The 17175-nt window shown below is 41.7% G+C and overlaps 1 long non-coding RNA gene across 3 annotated transcripts in view; it reads right to left on the bottom strand.

Moving 5' to 3' along the window:
- The window catches only part of LOC311435614, a 211857-nt gene that overhangs the window by 82563 nt on the left and 112119 nt on the right, over positions 1-17175 (bottom strand). For all 3 annotated transcript variants that reach the window (XR_014692266.1, XR_014692267.1, XR_014692268.1), the window contains one exon: positions 14416-14503. This is a non-coding gene — a long non-coding RNA (uncharacterized lncRNA). The remainder of the gene's footprint in view (positions 1-14415; positions 14504-17175) is intronic.

Raw genomic sequence — 17175 nt, 5'->3', positions numbered from 1 at the left:
AGCTGTGAAAGGGAGCGTATCTATTTAGTGATACTTTGTCGAGAGTATATTTCAAATAAATAAATAAATAAATAAATGAAACAAAATTCTTCAACTGGTCATTGCTCTGAATTCCTAAAATGATGCCCGTTCTAAGATCCTAGGTGTTCCTGAAAACCTCTAATCCAGCTTTAGAAGCCTGTAATGGCTTGAAAAATGAGGTTCATAGGTTCATTTGTCACAGTGCCAGAGACAACTGGGCCCATTAAAATCATGCCCATACACGTCAAAGACAAGAATGAGTTGAGTGAGATGCTGAAACATTGCAAAGAAAATGAAAGTGTGCTGTGCTCTGACTACCATTAGGGCAATAAAATGCTCTTTTCAGAAGGCAGTAGCGCTAATAGGGGGGAGGCTGTGGACAGGCAGGCTGATCTGAGAAAACTTTACTTAGATAAAGCTGATCCTGTTATGGGCTGCGAAAAAACTAACCCAGCAGCCAGCTCCCAGCTTTTCTCCCTTGTAACCACCAGCAGCTCCTTGCTAGCTTGCTCCACCTGCCTCCATTATTTCTACCTTCTCTACGAGCTTGCACATCCTGGATGTGAGGAGCCTGTTGCTCGGGGCTCTGCTGAACGTTTCAGCTTTCACACTGGGGGGGAGCTGGTGGACGAGGCACTCTCTCAAGAACCCTTCCAGCCATCTTTGCCCTTATTCTGTTCTCTGATTTACTCACAACGAACTGGATTCGTGATAACTTAAAGACAAAAAGGAAGAAAAAGTTAAAAATCCCTAAAATAAGCGGAGGAAAAAGAAACGAAAAGGAGGGAGTAGAAGAATATCTTTATAGTACAACAATCCAGTGGCTCAAATGTTCATACATGTCTGTTGAAAGTTTGCCTAGAATCCTGAATTTTGGAAGTGCTGAGTACTTTCATCTAAAATTAATTTTTACCTTGGTACTTGCACGTCCCACCACAGAATTAATTGCTCTGAAAACCAAGCCCCGTTTTTTGCTTCCAGTGCCTGAAGCGATTGATACGGATGCAGGTGTTCAATTTTAGGCACACAGGCTTGAAAAATACAAGTGATTAGTTCCAGGGTTTGTTCCCAGATAGATTTACCATAGATAGAGAAAAAACACAATCCATCTGCTTTACATTTTACTAGCAAAGTCAACAGGTAAGGGAACTACTTCAGTTTAGTGAACTACTGAAGAGCCGGCTGTCTGCAAACAGATCCGACTCTGGAATGTCTCCCAGAGCCATCTTGGCATGAAACCACACAGATCCACCCTGGTTTTTAGCATTTGCATATCGTGGATGGAGCAGCTGAGTACCTCTTCCCTCACACATGTACAGGAGGCTGGGCACAACTAGGAAAAGCTGCGACCGCTACATTCCCAGTGAGCAAAACCAGTTCCAGCCCCATTCCTTGGTTGCTTACTACTGGGGGAGAGGTTGCAGCTTCCTTGGATCATATGCCAGGTCCACACTACTACAATATTCTCTTAGACCGTATCCCAGCCTCAGCTTTAAGAAGTTTTTTCATCCCTTCCTGTTCCAAAAATCTGTCACATGCAGTTCTTCACCCTTCTAGAAACAGACTTCAAACGCTTCGAGACACAGTTTAACATGGCAAACTTAACAAGTGTGGTGCATCTTGCACACTGCAGCGCTACGTTAATAATAAATATTAATTTACATCCCCACAGCAGGGAAAACTCTGACAGATCGAGCAGCCCTGAAGCACTTGAGTGTGAAACCACCTGAACCTCTTCATGACAGTGAGGCTCCCGAGGGACTTGTCCGATTTACAGTGAAGTTAGTGATTTGCAATAGAAAATAACCTTTTCATTCAGATGTAACTTTATGCTCCACTGCAGCGGCTGGCCTATGCGCTCAGCAAATGAAAGGTGGAGCCTGGGTGCATTCACCTGTGTCCCACAGGAGAATGCTCTGACTGGAGAAACTCCACTTGTGGAGCTCCTGTCGATGACCAGCGGGTTGCAAAGTACAAGTGGAGGCTCTAGGATGGACTCACAGACCGACCAGGAAAGCTTATTAGTTTGATTTACAGTGGTATTTTTCAGGGAAAAAAAAAAACAACAAAGGACGTGGCAGGAAAACAGAAATGACATGGGGACGAAGCACGTTTAACACTTAGCTTTGAAAGGAACAGGGTTTTAGCCCTCTTGAGGGCACGCTTACATTCTCTGTCCAGTTTAATAAAACTGGTCGCAGAGAACTAATTTCTGCTAGGTAAATAGCACCGGGTACATCAATTTCCTGTCAGCAGCTGCACTTTCAACAGTTTCGGTCTTTCATTCAAATGTGCGAGTGCTTTGCTTAAATTGCACATTTCTCATTTAGTGTACCTTGAAAATATGTACTGTCACTCACTCATAATCTCTGCAAAGAGTTTGGCTGTGCTGTGCTTTGCATAAAACAGCGCTGGAGAGGATCAGTCAAGCAGATAAGAGGAGACATTAGAACACACACAGGTAGAGTTGGGGAGAATTAAAAAAAAAAAAAAAAAAAAAAAAAAAAAAAAAAGCCTCTGACTACAATTCTGTGTAGGAAATGAGGCGTCCAAAAGCCTAAGTTCTGAATCAGCTCTCCAAATCTCTCTGATTTTTCTCAAAGGTCAAAGGCTAACTACTTGTGTTAAGAAATAAATTACCACATAGACTCAAGCAGCTTAAAAAGATAAAAAGGTATCTCTTAGAAAAAGCCCAATTTGGAAGTCTTAAACATAGTAATGAATTAATGCAAATCTTCAGAAGATTCTACCTTGCTGGGCAATTCCTCTAAGTAACCTTTCTTTTCGTCTCTGGCTGCTCAGATACAATGATAGGGAGAAACTAGGATGTCATTTACTTAACCTAGCTAAGATTTCTCATTTGTAATTCCAGCGGTGCCACTTCTCCTCCTCTCCAGTCTAGGAGCAGTGTGATTTATGTGCATTCCTGCCACCAGGGGCTCTGGGGATTCCAGGCTCCCCGTGTACCTGCTGACATTTTGCAGGCGGCATGCAGTGGAGCCCTGGAACCCAAGAATAGCTAATGAGAAAGAATGGCCCTCGGATCAAACTGAGACTTTTCAAAAATTCCCAGCTAAGTATTTCTGCCACTAGAAAATGCCTGTTTGTTGAAATTTCATCTCTTCAAAGTAGCACTCAGTTTTTGGAAAAAAAAAAAAAAAAGCCTATTCTACTAACAGCTCTATTTACATAGTAGGCATTAAAAATAAAGTCAGATTTAAAATTTCATTACCATTTCCTTAAAACTCGATTGATTTCTCCATCATGACACGTTTTGGGAAAGCATTTAACAAAAAAAAATAATCACAATCCTTTGTTCGCAGTTTTGCTGTGAACCAAGACAGACTTTAAAGACAAACCTTCCTACAGAGTGGAAATTCCAGTTTTAGCACTTTCAGTACAAAGCTGGTTATTAAACAAGATGGGTTTTCTGCCCTTGTTCTTTGATGTCTGTTCACATCGTGGATGCACCCCGATGCAAACCTTGGAAGCCAGAGCCTTTTTTCCCCTTGTAGTATTGGTAGCTTATCTGAAGCCATGGCTCATTAAGCACGGGGTTCATGGTGCTGTAAACGGGAATGGCAGTTAAGAAGCAAACATACAGTTAGACACAACATCACCACCAAAAACAAAACCAGCATAAATCTTCCTTCTTCAAGTGTTTCTCTACATGTACTTTTGTCAAGCGTCTGATTTCAAGCAGTACCCCAGCATTTATAGGAGGACAGAGCTCCTGGGAAAAATTGCCTGAAGACCTGCTGCCAGAAGCAGCATCACTGGGAAGGTTCAGCAGGAGCAGTGTGTGCAGTGGCAGTGTGAGCAGGGCTCACGTGGCAGCTCCGGGCACATTCTGCAAGGATGCCATCAGCGAGGCCTCAGTTCCGGCTGAGTGAGCAGGACACTCCTTCCCAGCTAACTCATAATGCCTGTTCACACAATTGGTCATCCAGGGAGAAACCTCCACGTAGGAACAGATGGTTCCCTAACCAGTTGGCAGCGAGCTCAAAAATACGAATCTTCCTTAAGCAGGTCGCACGGCTAGTACGAACAAGACAAAGCACACCTCGCATGCAAAGCAGCCATAAATGGAGACGTGCAACTCAGAAAACAAATGAAAACACAGGCAGATGAATATCTTCACTCAGAAGAAACTCTTACACTGCGTTTAGTAAGAATTCACAATGATTTCCGAGTCTGATTTTGTGCTCAAAGAAGATCTAAGACCTAGGACCTCAATTTCTTTCACTTTCGCAGCTAATAGCTATGTAGAAAGACATTGTCATGGACAAACAAAAGAGGATAATGTTTCTAGAGACTCAAAGGCTGTCCCCACTAAAAATATTAATACCAAGCTCAATTTCAGTGCAGAACCTTATGGGATCAGAGGAAAGGAAATAGCTAACCAGAGCATTCAACATCTCGTCAGTAGAAGGTGGAAATACATTTTTAAAAAATGTATTCGGTGATGTTGGGCAGAAATAGTTGCCAAATGAGTTACCAAACTAATAGAGAAACCTGTTTTTTTGCAATTCAATTAATAATACAGACTCATCATGGATGAACAGTGCCATTTTGTAAACCTTTGTTCCTCAGCTGGAGCAGTCTTCCCAGGGGATTTTTAACTGCTGCTAAGTACAGAGATGATAAGTCTGAGAAAACCTGATGTATTCTAACCCAGGAGTCAACAAACACCTCTGCAAGGAAATGAAAGGAGTGGAAACTTAAACGATAAAAGCTAGAAATTGTATCTATCCTCTCTGTACAAAGAATCTTATTTTGGAGCATGAAAGATCTCAATGGGAAAGACCACAGGAAAAGGTAAAAATACATAAAGATCTACAAAAGACTGGACTGAACCACTCTGAACAAAGATAATACGCGGGGATGAGTCCGATGACAGACAAATTCTGGCAGCTGTCACAAACCTAGGTGAAGCTCTTGTAATACTTTCATAGCTGGCATCACTGCATACATCTTGCTGCACATAACATGCCAAAAACATAAAGCAAAATGCTAGACTGTCAAGAAAACATTCCTTTCCTCTACAGTGACACACCACCATTAGCATCAACAGCGCTAGCTTTGAATGATATATTATCTGCTGTTCTATCTACTGAGCAGAGAGAAAAATGGGAGAGAGAAAAGGATGCCTGCAGTTCTGAATCAATCCTATAGTCTGCCCTGGCACACAGAAGGCCAGTCTTTTCAGACGGGAAAATTGATTAGGAGTTCTTCAGTCTTCAGTTTTAACCTGAGCATCTGGAACTCCTTTGGGCTGATTAAGAGACTGAGGTGCTCCCCCCTTCTGGAGATGGTTGCTTTAGCAAGTGTCTCTTCAGAGTTCAGAACGACTCCATCCAGATCAGGCTGTGTCTAACTTTTCTGTAGCACGCTGTTGGCAGTAACAAAGGACTGATTCAAAACCTAGGTGCCCTTAGCAGAATTAGAGAACAAAACTAGCTTGAATTCACACCAGAAATCTGAGAGGGAAAAATAAAGTGAAGTCTGCTCTGGGCACTTGCAAAGGCAATTCTCTCACATTACAGCACTAAGCTAGAATGTCAAACATAACTAATTGTTACAGATGACATTTATTTCTCAAACACAGCGCTGCTTAGCAAAACAGAAACAGCAAATCCAGAGTACACAAAGTAAACCGTGTTTTCTTACAGTTCTTAGAACAATGGTCTTTTGATTTATTTTTTCTACCTACCTTTCTAGCAAGTCACTCAGTGGTAAAATATCTGTTTCTATTTCTCACTTCTTTCTTTCCTGTGCACCCCAGTCATGGCTCGCAGTTGCCAGAGAGCTCTCTTGTCCACTGACACCAAGGAGCAGCTCGCTCTTGCTTGTAGGGGAAATATTACCTGCCTCCTGTGACAAAGCCTCTTGCTATCTTCAGGCCACAAAGCTGTTTCTGCACCCTTTCCTCCAACCATAACACTGCCTTTCATGTCACCCAGTCATGTGGTTGCCCAGCACGGAAGTCCTTTCTGCAGCCCTACTCCTACCATTCTTGAAAAGCTGCTTCCCTCTGCCTTGAAAGATTTCATAGTCAGCTCTAAAAGTATCCTAAGAGAGCCTGATAATCTCTCACCAGCGTCCCAGATGCAGGATGTCAATTCTCACTGAACCATGAAGGCAGCTTAATTGCAATCTAGATTCTGCAAAAATTTGTTTGCATGGAAAAAAAAAAAAGGTACAAAACCAAAACAAACAAACCCCAGCTGAAGTGAAGGACTGCTTTTCATCTAGAATCTATTTCTCACTCAGGATGCAGTATTTGCTGCTTTATTCAGGCACAATGATTAGGAAAAGTGATGCAAACTAGTTTCTTTCTCAAATTACCCATGTAAATTACCCTCTATCTTCAATTTCATCAGTGGTTATGGTAGAGAAAATCAATTTGATTCTTAGGTCAAAGGACCACAACTATGCTATGCAATACAAGGGGGACTATGCAAGGAAAAGCAAAAATTGCATCTTGGGAATATATAAGCCCTATTGATATTACAACAAGGTTGTAAATGAAACAGCAAGAAAAATATTAATTTGAATGTACATGAATAAATATTTTGCTTCTCCTTTAGCAAAAGAGCTCAAGGAAAAAAAAAAAAAGGCCCCATAACAGTCAGACATACAGAGACACAGAGCAGTTGCTTGTGCAGCAGGTCACATGCTAGTTTTTTTGGTTTTTAGGCCCCCAGAAAGACTGCTCTCTCTTTGACAGCCAGGCTTTGATATGCTCATCGTGCATTTCAAATTATTTATGGACAGGCATACAGTCCTGGCAAAATCAATATAAAAAAATAAACAAATCCACCAGCGTCTACTACATTCAATCATTTACTCATTAGGGAACACTTCTGGAACACCAAACCTACCCACTAACGTTCCTAGTTTGGCAAAAAGGCTAGGGGAGAATCCCAGAGAAGGGCTCTTTCTCTCATTTCTGTGAGTGAGAGAATGTAACTAGCAACTGTTTTCCAGCAGTTGATCATGAAATGGATCAGATCATGTTTTATTTATTCTCCACAAATGGAGAATCAGAGCAAAGTGTAGTCTTGGGATTAATCAGTGGGCTTTTATCACTGGGGCACCAGTTGGACTTTGGTCCCTCTCCTAGTGCCTACAAATCACTCTGATTAGATGCCTGCCTCAGACATACATCATTTGACTTTGCTGGCCTCAGGCATAATGACTGGAAGACTGTATAAAGTGGATGAGCTTCCACAGAGTGGGTCACTAAGGCTTGATATAAAGGATGAAAATTAGTGTGTCTGAGAGGAGGCTAGTGAATAACACAGTCAGCTCTGTTGCGAAAGTCTCATCTAGAAAAGACGGAGTTGTGGAGCCCTAAAATGCTGAGCTGCCTGGATAAAAGTCTGGTACTTTTACAGCTGTGTGCTGGTGGTAGCAGTGGGGCCATACGAGCTGCAACTTTCCCACCTCCACTTAGTAGAATAAAAGAGCCAAGAGCCAACAAAAACATAATAGAAATGTAATATTGCTTAATTATTTCTAACTGATGTCATGACATCAGCTCTCTTCTATGTTGCAGGCAGGAGCTGCCTGGCCTAATGAATATACTTGGGAGATGTTCAAGCCTAGAAGATGACCCATATAGCAGTGACTTGGTCTTTCTGGAAATGTTGGCAGAGGACAACCTTAACATTTAGCAACTCTGAAAAGAAGATGTGTATCTTCTGGTCCCCGAATGCGCGCAAATTTGGCCCAATTCTAACACACAAATGCCCAAGTTTAGATATGCTGATATACTTAGAGTCATAAAATCACAGAATAGGTTGGGTTGGAAGGGACCTTAAAGGTCATCCAGTTCCAACCCCGTGCCATGGGCAGGGACACCTCCCACCAGCCCAGGTTGCCCAAAGCCCCATCCAGCCTGGCCTTGAGCATCTCCAGGGATGGGGCATCCACAGCTTCTCTGGGCAGCCTGTGCCACTGCCTCACCACCCTGAGTGATGAATTTCTTCCAAATATGTCATGTAAATCTAATTTATTTATTTATTTATTTATTTGTTTATTTTTAGTTTAAAGCCATTACCCATTCTCCTATCACCACACACCCTGACAAAGAGTCTTTCCTGTAGGCCCCCTTCAGGTACTGGAGGGCCACTATAAGGTCTCCGCAGAGACCCAGGTCTCTCAGCCTGTCCTGACAGGAGAGGTGCTCCCACCTTCTGATCATCTTCATGGCCCTCCTCTGGACTCATTCTAATATATCCATGTCCTACTTACTAAGGTGTTTGTTTTTTTTTTTTTTTTTTTTCAGTCCATTTACATTGCACATCTCCCACCTCTACTGATACCAACATATCAGCTCCAAATCCAAGTTGCTGTACTTTGCAGATCCCAAATTCAAAAGCTTCCACACACTACCTGCAGCACACGTTTCCCTGCTGCAGTGCTGTATGGCTCTCCATCCTGACCTGCCATGCAGAATAATGGTTTGCTGCTGCTTCTGTCAGGGAAAGCAATACCAGTTGCAGCGTGACAGTAACTGCATCAACACAAAATAACAAAGGCTGCAAACGTAGCACCGATGCTTCGGATTCAAACCCTACTTAGGATGCAGCATGTCATAATGGTTCACTAAAACAGTATTTATTGAATTATTTGAATAGTGCTTCATTTGGTTGGTATGTGATGCACACATTTGCATAGTCCATTTCTGGCATTTCAGCTTCCCAAACTCCTGACTTTGCTGTATAAGTTTTCCCTGCTACACATACAGTTCCTATATTATCTATGAATTATAAAGGTATTTGGGGCTCGGTCTGGGTATGAGATGTATATAAATGTAAACCATTGTAACTTGGAAAAGCAAGTATTACAGCAAAATTACTTACTGCTTACTACATGAGCATGACGGATGTGTTTTCCCTTCCCTTTACACATTATCTGTTTGATTCCTTTAGCCTCGTGTCGATATCCATATTCACTGCAGCACCTTCTTTTCCATGAGCAGAAAGTATTTTTCTTCGAAGCTGATGTGAACGCAGCTCAATGTATCATTCAGCAAGCACTCCTGCAGCTCAGTCATCCTACAGGCCATATTAGACATAGGATCCTTGAATCTATAGCTAAAATGAGCCTTACTGCAGAGTGTCTTCTGTAGTTAAGATAAGCAGTAGTTTGCAAAGTATTAGGGGAAAATCCTATACTCTGATCTGAGGTATATTATAATAGGATCTGCTTAATATTCAATAGAGTGCTTTCAAAACGCTTTCATTTTAAATACAGTCAAACGTATTGCAATCACATATTTATCTCTCCGGAGAGCCAGAGAATATTTTCTCCATTGTACTGCAAATGGAAAAGAATACCCTAGCGTATCTGACACATTCCTTCGGAGATTTTCAGTGCTTTAAATCAAAGCGCCAAAACAAGGGTTTATTGTAGCAACCCAGAGGGAAGCATCATCTCCAATATCCTGATTCTTTGCAGCTGCTCATTCAGCACGGATGCAACCTGGTTATTAACAGTAACAAAGCTATCAAATGGGGACTTCCTTTGGAAGAAAGGCCTTCTATATGTCTGCACTGCATATTCTGTACGTGTAAAAGGTACCCACACAAATGTGAAGGAGTTTATATGCAGATGCATACTCATTCATTCTCATCACTTATACGTACGATGTTTTTGTTATATTAAATAAAACATGTAAGGTGAAAAAGGCCATCAGGTTGAAAAGTCAAGAGTCAGAACAGGTGATAACAGAAGTTTTAATTCAGCTCCACTGGACAGAGAGGTTATGAATTGTCCTTAATTATACACACACACTATTTCCTAGCCAGCCTCCTGCCTCATTCAGCACTCAGGACATACAGAGCTCAGAGAGCACGTTATTATAACCTTTTAATCATGCTCTCTCAAATTTTGGCCCTTGGCCTTATTCAGTAATACCCAGCCTTATTTAGGATTTCCTATGCTGACTACAGAGTTACTCTTTGTCTCCTGGTTGTTTCTATAGTGTTGACCCCTGATCATCTCAGCTATCGCAGTCAATTTTGTTCACTGGCCCCATTTTTCAGACAAAGCAACTGAGACAAAGTAGAAAAGAAAAATACAAGATTCCATGGCCTAAACTGAAACACAAGGCTTCGTTTATCAGATTATATAGCATTTTAAAGCACTTTGTATTTCAGAGTGAAGCCCCACTAGACATCAGCTGTGGCTGTGAGAGCTCAGCACATTTACAGCACTAAGCAGTTTTCTACTTTTCGTAGAAAATAAGGCCTACAATAAGTGACTGCTTATCAAAACTTAAGGAACTTCTCCGGGTTATTCTGTGGCAGATGCAGGAACAGACTACAAGGGATAAGAATGGCATCTATTTGCTTTGTCCTTGGCATTATTCTTTTCTCCTAACAATCCCCTCAGCCCTTCACCACACAGCTCCTCATTTCTGCAACAATGAACTATACAACTCCCATTTCATGTACTTAATGAGGCTGGAGCCTCTTTGAGGAAAAAAGCATGTAATAAAAGAGTGCATTATAGTGTTTATGCACATGAATATCAATTTAAGAGTGCAGAGAAAACTTTGACTGCAGTATTTCTTAACTTTTGACTGCCTGATTTTTGCAACATTAGCATTGTTTTAATGTAGGAAATTGCAGTTAAAAGTGTCTAGGCTTTTAATACAAATTTTGTTAGGAAGAATGATACGTAACAGTGAGAGCTCTAGATGTATTTTAGTACAAGCTTCTACCACTTGAATTAACGAAGCCACCCTGACAGTGGGCCATTATTCCACAGGATGACCAAGTAGCTAGGGTGTTTGAAACAGAGCTTCAAAGTAGGTTTGATGGTAGTAAAGGATGTTAAAACTAAGAATTCTCTTTGGCGTTTTCCAGATGCCTCAAGATTTGGAGGAAATATGCCCTCAAGTATGACTTCCATACCTTTTATGTTTTCTTTCATACCTTTTATGTTTTCTTCTCTGATTCCTGGCATGTGGAAGGAACAAACGCAGGAGAAATTCTGATCAACCGGTGCACTTGTTGGACTGCATGTATTCAGTCTACACAGGGGTGCTATGGACATTATGCTACATAATAATCATAGATTTTTGCCAGCAGTACTACCCTATAACAAATTAAACATATCACCTAATCTACAAAAATTAAGAAATCAAATCTAGGAAAGCAGAGGGGTGTGTTTCAATGTATCCCAAACTTTGTTTCTCTGGGATTCCACCAGAGGTGACATAAGGCACATTTGTTTTCCATCCAGTGATTCAGTCTGTTTCTGGAGCAGTGCTGCATGTTATACCTTAGAACAGAATCTGGGCAGCAATAATGAAGCACCTTGCAGAAAGAATTAAAATAGTAATAATAAATAATAAAAATAAAGGCTTGTCCCTGCCTCTGATAAAACATCCATATCAGAATCAGTTCAAACCCTTTGCAGTTCACTCACTGCTGTTCATGATAAATTCATCAAGGGTAAAGACGTTCTTCCTCTCATAAACAAATGACTCTCCAGGTATATATCTAAGCTGAATGAAAAATACGGATGGTGCCAATAACTTTGGTACTCAGAAAAACGTCCTATTAGATTATCACAATTTAACTGAAATCAGAACAGGATATATGATGGGTTGTTAGGACATAATTCAAGTGCTTCTGTTCAGAAATGCACACAGCTTCACATAATGAGACGCATGCATTTTCTAATAAAAGCATACATCTCCCAGAGAAAACAACCCACCTCTACTTCCGTGTACATAAAACATCCATCTTAACAGCTGGAGAATGCTGCCAGGCAGTGATCTGGGCTATAAGGAGCTTATCAGTTACATTCCTTCCCTGCCTCTCCCCTGCAAATACTCTTGGACCCAGTTAAGCAAAAGAAAACAGAGACAGATTGTAAGACAAGCCATGGGGCAGAAAGTTATTCTTGATGTGGAACTATGCCTTTAACAAATGGAAACTAGTGGTATGATACTGGATACAATTTTATTTTCCTTTCTAAGCTACGGAAACATCCAGAGTAGGATCAAAAATTCACAGGCATGTGATACCAGCCCTCATCCCCATCTGACAGCAATGGGTAAATCAACCATTCCACTCAAAGGCACTCACAAAGACATGCTGCCATACACCAATATGTTCCTTGAAACCCGTATTCTGCAGATGTGTGTGTTTTGGATGGGGCCACAGTCCCGAACTTGGCAGGAAATGTGTCTCCTGCAGAGACAGAATGCAGCCCATCAGCTCTCCCATGGAGGCAAGGGCTCGTTGCTGCCTTAGGGTGTCTTGCTCCTCTGCACGGGGCTGCTGCCTCCCCACGCCAGTTTGCCCCAGAGCCCCAGGAGCCCACGGAAGCAGGAAGGGCTGCCCCACTCTGAGCAGCTGATCAGTACAGCCAGCAGCTCCTGTGGCTCCTGCAGGCCCTCAAGAGCCGCCTCCTGCCAGGGAACCGTGGTGGAACGAAGCCTTTCAGGATAAAAGAGCGGTGGCCTGGTGCACAGCTTCCCATGCCCCACTTCAAATCCTACTTGCAGCCAAGTTCAGCTGGCCCGGAGTCTCATTCTCTCTCCAGATGGTGATTAGTGCCCACACATTGGTCTCAAGCCATAAGGCAGCATGTTCACAGGAAGGCCTGTAGTGAGATGTTAGCGGTTGAAAAGAAGCAAAGCCAATGATTGCAGAAGGAGCAGACAGCTGAGAGAACAGCGTGAAGCTGTGCTCCATGGCCTGAGCAGTGCTGCCTGTACAATTAAGCAGCTTCCAACAAATCTGACCTCTGTTCAGCCGACTGCAGAAAGCAGACAAAAAGGATCCTCCCCAGCAATGACTGCTCTGTTCTGCTACAACAATGCAGAAAGCAGCTCTACCGTAGGGGCTGCTCCACCACTGAAACCTGTTCACCTTTGTACAGCACAGCAGAAGACTTCACAGCAGTTTTGCTCAAAAATCTAACCCAACTGGCAATGTATTTATTAATAGAAGTACCATCCATGGAGAAATATAATGTGTAAAAGGAACTGGCCACAGGCAGGATACTGGACTGGCATGGACTAGGCCAAGGAGTAAGTGAAGGATTATCGCTGCTGCTAAATAGTCTGGGCTGGTATCGCAGGAAAGGCGCTGCTATCACCGATGCAGGTTTCCTGAATCTTGCTTTTAAACACAAAGGTTTGTAAGCACTCTGATCCCACCAAAAGGACTTCACCCATCTTCTACAAATACTTTTTTCACTTCTAAATTCATCAATTCCATTTTTCACATGGAACGCAGTTGACTTGGTGATACTGCTCACAACACTCCGTATTAATTCAACTCATTTTAAACTAAATGCATGGTCAAAACCTTCAATTTAACCTATACCTCAATACAAGCAGCACTGGGAGAGAATCTAAAGCAGCAGGGATTTTGGCAACTTGCATCATGGAAAAGGTGGCGCATGGCATTTTGGACTTCCCATACCTTATGAAAGCTTTAAGGGCCCTGGTCATGAATATGAAAATTCTTATGATTAAATTGATAAAAGGAAGTGCAACTTGTAGAGAAGATTATTTCCCATAAAATTAAAAAACAGAATCTAAAACCAGTAAACCCAAGTAAAAATAGTTAACCATATTGTCTTCATACTCAAAGTAGAAAGCTTTGAAATGCTGCTAACTGGTGCTGTCTTCCTTTCTACTCCATTGTCCGCTTAGCTTTTCTTTGATTGGAATTGACTGTCAGTCTGGTTTTATTCAGCCAAACAGTGATCTCAAGTGTTATGGGTGACTAGAAGAAACTGTTGTTTGCTTTGGATATAAAAACCAAGTTATTGTTTGTCCATTGTTGCTATTTTAGTCCATACTGCATCAAAACTGTCACTCATGGCATGACAAAGAATCAGAACAACAACAAAAGAAGACGAATAGATGACGGTGGCTGCAAAGGCAGACAACAGGTGAAAACAGAGAAAATCATGGAGCTACGTTACCCTACCTGGACATGAAAAAGCCACAAATCATGAAGGTCCACCCAAATATAAAAATTAAAATAAAACAAGAGAGCATGACTAAGGAAAAAAAAGCCTGACTCATCAAAAAGGCACGAAGAATGGCCCAAAAGGAAGTTCAGCAAAACAAAGTGTTTTAATTTCATTATTAAGTTCCTAAATCAGTGGCAGTTTGGAGAACTTCGATTATCAGGACATTTAAAAGAAAATATATATATATACACATGATTTGAGACTACAGCCTGTCTTGGTTTAAATATTGGGACTGGACTCTCATCTGTGTTCAAACTTTGTTCAGGTCTGACAGGTACACAGGTGAAAAATGAGACTTCCTGATGTCTGTACTTCCTATACCATAACTTTCTATGCCCTTTTCCCAGAAAACAAGACAGAGTTGCTGATAAGCCCTACCTCCCGATGTCAGGTATATCCAAAGTTGTCTGGTGTTCTATTTAAGGACTCCATCAGCAACAGCCCCGCGCTGCCTGCCATCAATCACCTGAAAACAGAATACAAAGCAAGGATGGCTTAGAAATTTTAAGAAGGAAGAGGATGTTTTGCAACCTTTAAAGCATTTTATGCCACCATATAATTTCATATTCTTGCTGTACTTCGTATCTAAGAAGAGACAAGCATCTCAAATAAGGTTAATGTATTTACCCTAGGAAGCCCCTAATGGGGCTACACGTTGACTGATAAGCACCGAATATACCCATCCGTGTGCAACGCATTCAGTTCAGCATGCGATATATATAGTATGATTCAACAGAAGCTGTGCTCACTCCAGTATCCAGTATCTGTTTCTATGGATTCAGATTTCAGTTTGTGCAGAGTTCAATTCAAAATATCGCTTGTGCTTTTCTGAATAAACAGGTTTGAATTAGGTCCCTAACTCAGCCTTTATAAATTCAGCTATAGCACATAATAGGATTATTTACCACTTTTATAAAGTGACAAGCGTCAGCTACACAAGTATTTGGGGAATTATACAGTTTGAATGCCTTCAGTTAAAAGCCAGCCTCTAGCCTCCATATTTTTGTAAGATCAAAGCTGGTATTCTCCGTTTAGCCCCCATTCAGAAAGAAGATGTCAAATCTCAGCCGGAGTTTTTCTGCACTCAGACTTTAACAGCCGCTGATTATCCCCTATCACAGTTAAACCTGCTGGAAGCTGTTTGCAAAAATTCTTCTGTAGCTTCATTTCTCTGTGCCTTCCCCAAAGCGTCACGCAGGGTGACCAGGTAACCCCCAGCTCAGAAGGGAGCGCCAGCCAAGTTCCCCCATTGCTTCTGATGCTTGCTGGCCCTGACGGGAACCCCCACAAATTAACGTAGCGTGGCTCTGCACAGCTTTCTTCAGGGATTCTCTGCACGTACAAATCAAAGAGGAGAGGCAGGGAAAGCGTGACCCTATCTTTGTTACTGAACCACCTGGTTTCTACCTGTTTTTCCCCACAGACTCCAGAAACATGTACTCCTGTTGGAGGGACTAACAGAGGAGGTGGACAAAGGCAAAGGCAAAAAGAAAGGTATTTTGATCTCCAAAACCCATGCAGGAGAGGCTCAGCTTTCTTTCTGGGATAGGGGTGAGGATAAGCGGTAGTGGTCACTGTCTGTAGCATGTCAATTTAACTCAGCCAACTCTCGTGTAACATGGGATGGGAATGAGCCCCGAGGCCACTGAGGCTGGGTTCCCACCATCACAGGCAGTACTACGACAGATGTCACATTCCCAACATCTGTTCCACACAGCACCGCAAATCACCTCTTTTGGTAAAACATGCACACAACAATCACCGAAATGTTATGTGCCATAGGAAGAGAGAGGAGATCAAGGCCCCTGAGATGACACTGGATTATTTAGATAACACTTCAAGTGATCCAAAGAGGCTTATGACTCATACCACAAAGCACTGCAAAAATCAAGCCAATCAGCCAAAAACACCTCCAAAACCAGCAGTCCCATTCTCAAAGCAAATTTCCTGCTGAGCCTAAATAAGACAACGACAATCAGTCTAAACAAAAGCAAGATAGAAGTACACCAAGCAGGTACTTGAGGTTTTGGTGGCATGGCGATCACACACATACCCTGGTTCTAGCTCCTCTCACTGCAACCAGTCTCGCTGATTCACTGGGGAGGAAACAGAAAAAACAACAACAAACAAATCAGCCTCATCAGCCACCAACTGCAACCTTACTGTGCATCACGGGGCAAGAAGGGAAAGGGGCAGGAAAAATCCCTCCTGATGCACAAAAAAAAAAGTCATGCAGCCCCGATGCATCAGAGTAATATAGCATAAATTCACAAAATAAAAAAAACAACAAACAACAACAAAACAGTTATCCAGACTCCTTTCAAGGAAGATAACCTTTCCTTTGATATAGCTGTGTGTGTGTGTGTGTGTGTGTGTGGAATGACTAGGGACCCATAAGACAGACTAGATGTCTTATGTCGGATACCTTCTCTTCCAGTTCCACACCTGAATTTCCATAAGATAATCAAAGCACATTTAAAACACTCGTCTTCCCTGGACTATTCCGAAGGCCACTCTCAATTGGCTCCAAGCCATGTTTTTTCCAATAGTTTTCTGGATTTTGTCCCAAATCGTTACAATTATAATCATTTTAGATGTTTGTTTTGCTAATAAATATTTTACCAGTTTTAAGTGCCTTGGAACTTGAAATCTGTCTCAATTCCATTTGCAAAAGCTCAGGGAAGCAATAAAATGGACTAGCGCAACTTAGACGAAATTAATTCCATCTTGGGACTCTGGTAGCAAAACAAACCAAAGACTGCTGAATCTTCAGATGAAACTCTGTCATTACAGCTCCCTACAGCTCATATATTATTCCCCGTTAAAAAAAAAAAAAAAGAGTTCCTGAAAATTCCTTATGTCCTTGCAGACAGAACAAAAAGTATTGATGTCACTGCACACAGCCACATTAGCACGGAATATAGCATGTTGATTTTAATTTCTTGAAATATGTAAAGTAAACAGATTTGTCTAACCATACATCACAGATATGTGGTATACACAACTGTACGAATTAATGAAAAATCAGCTACGGTCGGGTTTGTGTGCAGTAGTGACAAATGCCAAAATAATGATACTCCTGACTTCATGGGTTGCATTAGGCGGATATATAAATATCTGTTTTGGTGTAATTTAACA

The sequence above is a fragment of the Aythya ferina genome (assembly GCF_964211825.1).
Source record: "Aythya ferina genome assembly, chromosome: 4".
Classification (NCBI taxonomy): Eukaryota; Metazoa; Chordata; class Aves; order Anseriformes; family Anatidae; genus Aythya; species Aythya ferina.
This window is presented reverse-complemented; position numbering and strand designations above follow the sequence as displayed.